This window comes from Panthera pardus, unplaced genomic scaffold (genome assembly GCF_024362965.1).
Source record: "Panthera pardus isolate Hobbes unplaced genomic scaffold, ASM2436296v1 HiC_scaffold_20, whole genome shotgun sequence".
Classification (NCBI taxonomy): Eukaryota; Metazoa; Chordata; class Mammalia; order Carnivora; family Felidae; genus Panthera; species Panthera pardus.
In genome coordinates, this window is record NW_026526766.1 from 63,081,551 (window position 1) to 63,093,610 (window position 12,060).

A 12,060-nucleotide genomic window follows, 5' to 3' on the forward strand; every position below is an offset into this window, starting at 1 on the left:
TTATCTTTGAGAGACAGAGACAGAACATGAGCAGGGGAGGAATGGAGAGAAAGGGAGACACAGAATCAGAAGCAGGCTCCAGGCTCTGAGCTGTCAGCACAGAGCCCGACGTGGGGCTCAAACTCACGAATCGTGAGATCGTGACCTGAGCTGAAATCCAGTCGGACGCTTAACCGACTGAGCCACCCAGGCACCCCTGGTGTTCCTGACTCCACTTGCCACCCGAAGGCACGCTTTCTGGTTTCCCCGTGTCTGCCTGGTGCTCCTTCAAGCCCTGGTGCTTGATTCATCAGACCACGATGATCTGCTCTGGGGACATATGAGTTTCATCAGATTTGCTTTGTGTCAAAGGAGAATGGAGGAAGAGAAGGTGGACAGTGACGAAAGAGTACAGAGTAGGATTAGTGACGGCCATTGGCGGTCAGGGCTGGAGTGTCAGAAGTGTGACTAAATCGTGCCACCCATTGAGAGACGCACGGTAGAAATAATTTTACTTACGCTACCAGCACTAGTTCTTCTTGCTATAACACTGGCAGCAATAACAATACTAATAGCTATGTTTAGAGGTGTTATGATGCATCTGGTTCTCCCTATACACGATTTGCAATCTCAGCACCCCTCTGTGGAAGGGTTTATTACTCCTGTTTTCTGGATAAGGAAACTCTGGTTCAGAGAAAGCGAGGGACTTGCCCAGAGTCACAGGACAGGTACACGGGGACGCTGCCTCCTCCAAGCCAGTGGTCTAAAGCAGAGCTGCTTACCTTTTGGCGACCACAGACTGCATAGATTAGTCCTTCCCCTCCCGGCCTCCCAGCAGTTTATAACCTTGGACATTAACCTGCATTCATCATGGAAGAATGCCTTGCGTAGGCAGACCTGGGTGGCCCTGCACTTGCTGGGCATCGTTTCACGTGGACAGCAGCCTGGCCAGGCGTGTCAGAGGATCACTACCATGCTCACCCCTAGTGGTGCCACCAGCATTTGGCTGCCTCCACGGTTTGATGTGCAACTGAAACTCAAAGTTCAGGAAAGCAAGGCTTACTGGAACATAGAGAAACAGCAACTCCTGAGCAACACAGACTGCTAGTAGGGTTTTGGTTCTTTTTGTAAGTCTCTTAACTTAGTAAAATGTTCAAAACTGAGGTGCCACAATATGCAGAAAGAACATGGGACTTGGGCACTATGAAACACTGGGGAATCCTTCAATCTCTTTGATGCTCAGTTTTGCCATTTGTAAAATGGGCTAGCGATGCCTCCATCTGAAACGGATTATGAAGCAGGAATGAAATGACATATGATGAGGCGTTTAGCACACAGTAAATTTTTATTAAATGGCTTGATCTGAATATATAACTCTGGTTTAGAAGTCCCCAGTTGCAGACTCTTCTAACAGAAGAGTACCTCCAACAACTGCCATGTTTATTCTCCACTCCCCGCCCTACTCTAGATACTTTGGATTTGAATATGATATCTACGTAAGTCAACTGACAGGCCATGAGTTCAATGTTTTCATGAGCACTATGAGGTCTGAGTCCACAAACTTACACATGCAAGTTAATCTATATATCATAGTTACACTCAATATAGGGTTAGTAGTATTATAAGGGCGCCTGGGTGGCTCAGTCAGTTAAGCGACCGACTTTGGCTCAGATCATGATCTCATGGTTCATGAGTTCAAGCCTCGCATCAGGCTCTGTGCTGATAGCTCAGAGCCTGGAGCCTGCTTTGGATTCTTTGTCTCCCTCTCTCTTTGTCCCTCCCCTACTTCCACTCTCTCTCTCTCTCTCAAAAATAAATCATAAACATTATAGGATTAGTAATATTACAGAGGAAGAACTTTCCTAAAAAGGGGCCACATCTACACAATGGAAGGAAGATCCACGATTGGGTCAATATGGCCTTTTAAAATATCGTTTCTAATCTGTGGTACAGACATTTCCTTACTATCTTGCAATCTGCTTTAGTGGTTGGGATGGTCTCAGGGCCCTGAAAGCAGTGGTCCTTATTTTGGTCACAGAGATAGAGCTAGTGTTATTTCAACACAGCTCACGGCATTTTTACTGAGGTTGTACGTATAAGGCATTTTGTTAGCTACAGAGGCATTTTGCAGAGAGTACACTTTTGTAGAGAACACAAGATGATTAAGACTGGCCTGTTGTCAAGAAACCTCTAAGAAGTGGGAAGAGAGAGTTGAGGTCAGGATCAAATAAAATCAAACCAAATAAGAGAATGCATTTGAAAGTACAAGAGATTGTGGTGGTGGTCGTGGTGGCTGTGATTGCAGTGTTCAGTGAAGACTCCATGAAGAGACATGAAAGAAAAGTCTAGATATTCTGGATTGCTACATGGCCAGGTTAGCCTCCATACCATCTGATTCAGCACGTCAGACTACAAGATCTATGTGCAGAAAGACAGTGATAATTTAAGATTATCTAAATTCAAGGGGCGCCTGGGTGGCTCAGTCAGTTAAACGTCTGACTTCAGCTCAGGTCATGATCTCGTGGTTCATGAGTTCAAACCCTGTGTTGGGCTCTGTGCTGACAGCTCAGAGCCTGGAACCTGCTTTGGATTCTGCGTCTCCCTCTCTCTCTGCCCCTCCCCTGCTCACGCTCTGTCTCTCTCTCTCTCAAAAATAAATAAACATTTAAAAAATTAAAAAAAAAAAAGATGATCTAAATTCTAGGTCTTAGAAATACCACCCCCTTGAGACTAGAGACAACTAAAGCCTGAATGTGATAAAGAATGAGGTTTGCCTTGTCTGAGGAAACTCATATGTGCAGTTAGGACGCTGCAGAGGTAGAAGCAGTTAGAAAGAATGGGGCTGCAGAATTTCAGAATTAAGTGTCCAGTAGTTCTCTGACAGGAAAGAGTTACACTGTGGTCAGCAGTGACCACAAGCCCCCGTTGTCCCATATTCCCTCCTGGAGAGTTGTTTACTGCCTTGTCAGTGTTTTCTCTCTGCCTTTTGCTCAATCATATCAAAGTCCAATTTTTCCCTCACTATCTAATCAGGACTGTGGGTGATCACTGTGTATTTTTTTCCCCACTGTTCCTTATCTCTTTGGTGAAACTGTTTGGTGTTTAGGTGAGAAGGTATTGTGTGCTAGTACAAAGAGCCACAGATAAGGAGCCACAAGATCTGGGTGGTGGTCTAGTTCTGCCCCTGGCTAGCCATGGGACTGAAGGAAACCACGTTTTCTCAGCCTCCCGTCCCTGATGGGCAAAGTGGGCCTAGCAATACCACTCCTGTGTAATTTTTCCATGTTGTTGCACGGAGTGAACAATATCATCTAAGTGAGCGCTTTGAAAACTATAAAGCCCCACCTAATTACAAGGTGACTAAACCATGTTCTTCATGGAAGCAAACATCACCAATGCTCCTGGCATGCGTGTGCACACTCACACATGTATGAGAATCAGAAAAGAAGGTTCTAGTCCTAGTTCTGCTCTGAACATCTGGAAGATATTGCCCAAGGGAGGGCATTACCATTTGTTGACCACCTACTCCTTACAGGGCCTTTTCTGGGCACTTTGCATAGAGTACATCATTCAGTCCCCACTGCATCAGCCAGGTAGGCATTGTTTTGGAGAGGAAGGAGTTGATCCTGTTTCTGGCCCAAGGGCACACCATTAGTAAGTAGCAGGGCAAGGACTTTTAAATACAGATCTCTAAAGCCATCCTAGGACCTTCTATGGGCCTATGCATCATCCATGCAGTGAAGGAGGGATCCCTTCTAGCTGTGATATTCTATGGTCTTTCCCCCTGAAATTGTGTGATTTTGACATACATGGTTATCCTAAAACAAAGAAAATGGTTTTAAACAATAATATAAGAAGCTTAAATTAGACCATAAAATGCTTTCTTTTGGGAAGTATTGTTAAAATGGATTATTTATTGATTAGAAATCTTCAAAATGCTGATGTGTATGAAAGAAACCGGGTAGTTCTAAGTCCCTGTCTCCTATTCCCCTACCCCTTGGTTTGCTTTATCCCATAGGAATGAAGAGTGCCAGGCTGACCAGATCCTGGAAAGTTGGATAAAAGGTCCAGACTCTGAGCGGCAGCCAGCCAGCCAGTATATGCAAATGGTGGACCAGCCACTTGCTTAGTGACCACATCGGTGCCACCTACTCGCCCACAAAATGAAGAACAGGGTCACTCAGCCTCCTAGGTAATTAATCCAGTTACCTGAAAATTCAACCCTGTGCCTTTCTGAAGGCCCAGACATAAATTTTTTTGGTAAGTCAATATTTTTTTTTTTTGTCATTAAGAATTTGGACTTTGAAGTCAGACAGAACTTACCCTTAAATTCTGGCTCAGAGCTTCCTAGTCGTGTTACTTTGGGCAATTCCTCTAAGCTTTTTGAGCCTCAGTTTCCCTAGCAGCAAAAGGATAATAATAAAATGTGACCTATGACATTGTTGGAGGATTGGATTGAATAATGAGCAAAAAGGGTTATGCATGATGCCTGACAAAAATTAATTACTGGAAAAATAACAGTTGCTATCATTCTCCTCTTCATTATCCCCTTCTCCCACATTGTCCAAACTCCCCTCTCCCTTCTCTGTCACCAAAGAAGAGTCATTCCAAAACTTTTTCTCCCATAGCACCCAACCTCATCATCTCCTGTGTCCTTCACCCTGAATCCTCCCACCTCACTCCTACCCTCAAAAATCTTTCTTCACTTAATATACAGAAAAATTAAGGTGGCTCCTGAGTTCATCTCAAAAGTTGCATACCCACACCCAAGAAGAGGAACATACCCCCCCAGAAGGTCGTGGGGAGCTGTAGAAGAGGAACATTTTTTTCACCCATCATAGTACCCAAAGTTCAAAGGTATGACTTGTCCCTTAAAAGAGATGAAGAGAGGCAGAAGCAGTTTGAGGAGATTAAAGAAAATGGCATGGTGAGTGGGTGGCCCAATTGGTTAAGCATCTAACTCTTGATTTTGGCTCAGGTCATGATCTCACTGGTGGTGAGATCAAGCCCCAAGTCAGGCTCCTGCTTAAGATTCTCTCTTTACTTCAGTCCCACCCCTGCTCGCAAGTGCCTGCTCTCTCACTCTCTCTCAAAAAAACAAACAGACAAATGTAGTTTCATTTTAAAAAGTGAAGAAAAGAGGGGTGCCTGGGTGGCTCAGTCAGTTGAGTGTCTGACTTTGGCTCAGATCATGATCTCACAGTTTGTGAATTCAAGCCCTGCGTCGGGCTCTGGGTTGACAGCTCAGAGCCTGGAGCCTGCTTCAGATTCTGTGTTTCCCTTTCTCTCTGCTCCTCCCCAGCTTGCACTCTCTCTCTCTCTCAAGAATAATTAAACATTAAAAAAAAATTTTAATGAAGAAAAGAAAAGAAAATGGCAATGTGATTTGTGGAAAGTGTAAAGGCACATGAAGGAAAAGAGATGAATAAAGAGATAGCCATGCTTTAAAGACTTATGAGACAGAAAACCATTAAAATCCTAGAGGAGACCACAGTCAAGTAACCTCTTTAACATCAACCATAGCAACTTCTTAGGAGATACATCTCCTCAGGCAAGGGAAACATAAGCAAAAATAAACTATTGGGACATCATCAAAATAAAGACTTCTGCACAGTGAAGGAAACAATTAACAAAACTAAAAGGCAGCCTACAGAATGGGAGAAGATATTTGCAAATGACATATCTGATAAAGGGCTAGTATCCAAAATATATAAAGAACTCATAAAACTCAATACCCAAAAAACAAATAATACAGTTTAAAAATGGGCAGAAGACATGAATAGACCTCTTTCTAAAGAAGACATCCAGAGATAGCCAACAGACCCATGAAAAAATGCTCATCACTCATCATCAAGGAAATGCAAATCAAAACTACAAAGAATGGCTAAAAACTAACAACAACAACAACAACAACAACAACAACAACACAAAAACCACAACAGGTGTTGGCAAGGATGCGAAGAAAGGGGAACCCTCTTACACTGTTGGTGGAAAAGCAAACTGGTGCAGCCACTATGGTAAATAGTATGAAGTTCCTCAAAAAGTTAAACATAGAACTTTGTGATCCAGCAATTGCACTACCAGGTATTTACCCAAAGGACACAAAAATACTAATTTAAAGGGATACACACACCCCAATGTTTATAGAAGCATAATCAACAACAGCTAAATTATGGAAAGAGCCCAAATATCCATCAACTGGTAAAGAGGCGGTGTACACACACACACACACACACACACACACACACACACTGGAATATTACTTGGCAATCAAAAAAGAATGAAATCTTGCCATTTGCAATGACATGGATGGAACTAGAGAGTATTATGCTAAGCAAAGTAAGTCAGAGAAAAACAAATACCACATGATTTCATTCATATGTAGAATTTGGAATTTAAGAAACAAAACAAACAAAGAAAAAAGAGACAAGCAAACAAACTCTTAACTGTAGAGAACAAACTGATGGTTACCAGAGGGGAGGTAGATGGGAGAATTGGTTAAATAGGTGATGGGGATTAAGGAGTGCCCTTGTGGTGAGCACCGGGTATTCTATGGAAGTGTCAAATCACTAAATTCTACACCTGAAACTAATATTACACTGTATGTTAACTAACTGAAATTTAAATAAAAACTTGAGGGGAAAAAAAAAAAAGAGAGAGGTGGCCACGCAGCCACAAGTCCAGAATCAGAAAAGCAGGTTGAGTGGCAGAAAGGGCCACCATGCTAGGCAGGCAGATAGGCTGACTTCATCAGCACCCCTGTGCCACACAATTCTAGAAGCATGGCTGTATGCCTGTCCCCAGCAGCACAACTGACTTCTAGGCGCTAGACCCCACTGCACAGCCAGATGGAGGTGTAAATAAGAGGCTGGAACAAGTTATCTCTGAGGCAGAGGGCCCAGGGAAGTCCTCATCCAATTACTGGCACCCTCACAGCCAAGGCTACATGCAGACTGATCCTGACCAGGCAGCAGATGCCCTGGCTCCCCTGAGGGAGAAGAGGAGAGAATAAACACTCTTTTAACCCATTTCCTGGCCAGGCTTGCCCTGTCCTGCCATTCATTTTGGTGGCTCTCCTTTGGGCCATTTGTCCAGTGAGAGCAAAGACCTTTGATCCTAGGGGGGTAATGTAAAAGCTGTCACTTTAAAAAGTGTGAAGAAGGGGATACTTGGGTGACTCAGTCCGTTGAGCATCTGACTTTGGCTCAGGTCATGATCTCACAGTTGTTGGGCTCGAGCCCCATATTGGGCTTTGTACTGACAGCATGGAGCCTGCTTGGGATTCTCTGTCACCTCCCTCCCCCACTCATGCTCACTTTCTCTCTCTCAAAAAATAAATAAACATTAAATATATTTTTATGTGGGAAGAGGGGCACCTGGGTGGCTCAGTTGGTTAAGTAGTTAAGCATTTAACTCTTGATTTTGGCTCAGGTCATGATTTCATGGTTCATGAGATGTAACCCATGTCAGGCTCTGAGCTGACAGTGCAGAGCCTGCTTGGGATTCTCTCCCTCCCTCTCTCTCTGCTCCTCCCTCGCTCATTCTCTCTCTCTCTCTCTCTCTCTCTCTCTCTCTCTCTCTCTCTTTTAAAATAAGCATTAAAAAAATAAATAAATAAAAAGTAGGAAGAGAAAAGGCAGCCTTGGGGGATACCTGGGTGGCTCAGTCAGTTAAGAGTCTGACTCTTGATTTTGGCTCAGGTCATGATCTCGCTCACGGTCATGAGATTGCGCCCAGCATTAGACTCTAGGCCGGGCATGAAGCCTGCTTGAGATTCTCTCTCTCCCCCTCTCTCTCTCTGCTCCTCCCCTACTTGTGTGCAAATGCTCTCTGTGTCTCTCAAAAAAATAAATAAATAAAGGCAATCATTTATTACAAATAACTACATTCTGGAATGTCACGGTCAGAGAAACAGTTACCTCTTGCTAGAGCTCTTGCTCACACTGTATGCAGGCAAATCTGCCAATCTTTTTTCCAGTGCTCCCTCCTGTCCTCCAACCTCCAGAAGCACTGACTCTGGGATCGTTTCCGTCATGCCTTCTCCCCCATGCATCTTGGACCTATGAGGTTAGCCGCCAACAGTGCCCCTCTGCAAAAGTCAAAGTCCCATTTGGGTCTAGTAGGGTGAGAAGGCAAGATCACAAATAGCTGTAGTTAACTCTCATCTCTGCTTGACTTTCTTTGCCTTTTTAGATCCGGATAAGATTGGCTCAAACCTCCATTCTATAACCTCCGGAAAGCCCAATGCCTTTTTCCAGTTTGAGGGAGATTCTGGGAGTTCTATTAAGGTCACTCTGGCTCAGAGCTTCTCATTTCACTGAATCTGTTCAGTCAAGCACACGGGTCATCCCCCAGCCCAGGACGCCAGCCCTATCCCTACCATGATGACCTAGATGGGAAACTTGACTCCTTCATTAGATTTCTGTAAAAAAAGCAAAAACAAACACACAAGCAATTTCACTTGCACAAAGTCTTTTTGTAGTGCTAAAAGATTAACTGGGTCATGCGAAAATTCTAAGAATTTATCTGAGCAATACCAAGTAAAAGCACTCCATTGAACAGAGTTGAGAAAAACTTCTATAGATAAAAGGCAGAAGCAAAGAAATGACATTGATTAGCTGTAGCTTAAAACCTAGTTGGCTGTTAGCAATTGGCTGTCCTTAGGTTTCAATTTCGTAACCTTGAGGCATTTACAGGCTTAGATTTTTGTTTGCTCACGTAGGAGCTTTGGCATTAGAGCCACCTCTGTCTAACAGCCTCCTTGTATAATTAATTTAACAGTAGACACAACTAACCGTTTGCAGAGAGGAAGGGGAATTACATGGCAGTGATCGAACAATTTAAATCGAACATTAGTCATCCCTATTCCTAGAAGTCCTTTGAAACACCCGCTTCCCTCCCCCCCCCCCCCCACTGCCCCGGTCCAGGCGGGGTGTTCCATTCAGTGCTGCAGGAAGCCTCTCCTTTGCCGTGTCCCCCCCCCTCCCCCGCTCATTTCTTCCCTCCCAGATTGTCCTTAGAAGTCTGAATTGGTCTTACTCTCCCGGTTGAGGCAGTACCTCCCAGTACACCTCCAAACCTTGTATCTCCAAACAAATCGACTTCCTGGGCTGTCAGACAGGGTCCTATACTCTGCTTGTGACAAGCCACTCAGAAACCCTGAAACTTGGGGTGCCTGTGTGGCTCAGTCAGTTAAGTGCCCCACTTGGGCTCACGTCATGATCTTGCAGTTTGTGAGCTTGAGCCCCACATCGGGCTCTGTGCTGTCAGCTTGGAGCCTGGAGCCCACTTCAGATTCTGTGTGTCTCTCTCTGCCCCTTCCCTGCTTGTTCTCTGTCTCTCTCTCAAAAAAAAAAAAATAAAAATAAAACATTAAAAAAAAAAAAAGAAACCCTGAAACTTTCTCGAATCTATTCCACCTTCCTTAGCATGTATTTTTGGTATTACATCACATTTTTGGTTTCTCTTATAAGTGTATTCCAAGGTTGTGTGGTGAGGGCCATGAGACAGGCAAGCCCCGCCTTGTGAGTTCAGAGGAGGGGATTCTCTTTCTCTGAGATGGTCAGGGAAGAATCCAAACGTGGACCCACTGAGAGTGTAGAGGGTTTCCTGCTCCGAAATAGAACTTCAGGTACATGTTTTGGATGGAGGTGGGTGCTGGGCTACGAGGACGAGTAATCCTTCCATGGGCCTGTTTTCCCCTTACCCTTCTGCTCTGAATGTGGGGGTGGAACAGGACCAGAAAACACCAGAGAAGAATTAACAAAGGACAAGTATTCCTTTGTACCCTGATGACATAATTTCATTTTCTTGAGCTAGACATGACCAGGACAGACAGTGGCCCTGTTAGCTAATCATGGCCTGGAAGAAAGGCAAGGGAAGATGTGTACAATTCTGAACCTTGTGTTATTTTTTCATAGACACTTACTTCCCTTAAATGGGGTCTTAAAAATCAAACCTACATAGGAGAGACCTTTTTACATGTTTGCTTATAAAGCCAGGAATGGTATTGTTTTATTAGGTATATATCAATGAGGGTTTTTATCTTGGCCAAGCAGGGCATCTAGCCAAGGCTAGAACAACCTGGGTTTTAACATACAGACTACAAATCTGTGGCATTTCACTTTAACCAGGACCAACACCAGAAGGCCAGGAAGATCTGAGCTTCAGATTCAAGAAAGGCCTCAAATTCAGTTTCAGTGTTACCACCAAATGAGTTATAAACAGAGCTCTTATTGTATGTGTGTATTCAAAGCAGTAACTTGCCAAAATGTATGCATTCAAATTAACTCTGGTTTTGCCATTTCTTCATTTTTAATATACTTACTGGAAGCTGAAAATTAGGGAAGTAGCCTGGATCTCCCTTGTCCTCTGATAGTCCTTGTCCTCAAGATAGTCCCACACCTATCTTGATTATGTATTGAGGGAGAGATCTTTGTTCGACCGCGAAGGAGGTATAAACTTGGGCTTAAGTCCCCTAATTATCGAAAGATCACCTGAAAGAAATATTAGGAGAGGATCCCTTATAGAATATGCAGTCCATCCAATTTGATGATGTCAGAGGTACAGAGAATGGGCACATTGCGTACCCAGGCCTCCACCTTTCCTGCAGGAACTGTTTTGGGTGAATAGCGCTAATGTACTTTTGGTATGATCCGGTCTAACTTGCCTGGGGGCCATCACCACAATAGGTCTGTGCGACTCACTCTCAGGCCGTTGTCCAATAATCCCCTCACAGACTGTGCTTGGTATGAAGTACACAGACCAAAATTCTTGTCTGACTTGAGAACTAAGAATAGTTGTACTTCCCCTGGACAGTCCATTTAATTTTATCTTATAATGTTATGAAGCCCAGTGTTTGAATGTTAGGAACCTAACGTTATGAATGTTAACTGGCCAGGTTTCCATTTCTCACTGCCTGCCAGTTCATTTTTGATCTACTCATATCAAATGTTGGCCCATAGTGGTTAGTTAGTTCATTGTTCTTAGTTTGGCTAGTTCTGTTTAGGTTTATCTTTGGGGGTTTTGTTTTTGTTTGTTTGTTTAACATTTTACTCATTAATCCACATGTATTTTATTTTTGGGAATAATTTTTTGTGTGAATTTTTGTTAACAGTTTGACCTCTGTGAGGGCCAGAGAACTAGGCTTATGGGCTGCAATTACACAGCCAAGGACAAGGCAGTCATGGTAAACAGATCTGACCATACTGCAGGATGGTTCTAGCAAGAAAACAAAAACAAAAACAAAAACAAAATGACTCAGTGGGACATCTGCAACTCTGACACGACTGCTCCACTCGACAGCACACTTAGCAGAATAATCTCCCTGAATATGCCCCCTCATGTGGCTCTGTTTTTGTTTTAATGTTTATTTATTTTTGAGAGACAGAGTCAAAGCACGAGCAGAGAAGGGGCAGAGAGAGAGGGAGACAGAATCCGAAGCAAGCCCCAGGCTCTAAGCCCTCAGAGCTGGATGCGAGGCTGGAACCCCCAAGCTGTGAGATCATGACCTGAGCTGAAGTCGGAAGCTTAACTGACTGAGCCACCCAGGTGCCCCCATGTGGCTCTTTTCCACATGAGATATCATGGGGCAGGGTAGGGGGAGTGCAGACCTAAGTCATATGTCTGATTAATGGATTCTCTTAGTAAAGCAGGACTTACTTACAAAGTGAGAAATATCGGAGAGTGTTCAAAAGATGTTGGACAGCCATAATGCAGAGTTCTGCTACCTTAATGTCGATACTATTTCTAAAATAATTCAGCATCCCTTTGAGATGCTGTTCCTAATACACTTGATTAGTGTTCCTAATACACTAGATTACATATGATGCTTTCTATTTTTCTATCAATGCATTTTACTTTATCCTCGTAATACTTGGCACTATTTTAATTACTAGAACTTTCTGATACATGTAAAGATCTAGGAGATGATCTCCCCTACAATCTTCTTCAAAGATTTCATGGCTCTTCTTATCTTTTAATTTTCCAAGTGAACTTTAGAAGCGTTTTGTGAAATTTTCAATTTGGCATTCTGATTGAAATTCTACTAAACTTATAAATAAACTGGGAAATAATTGATGT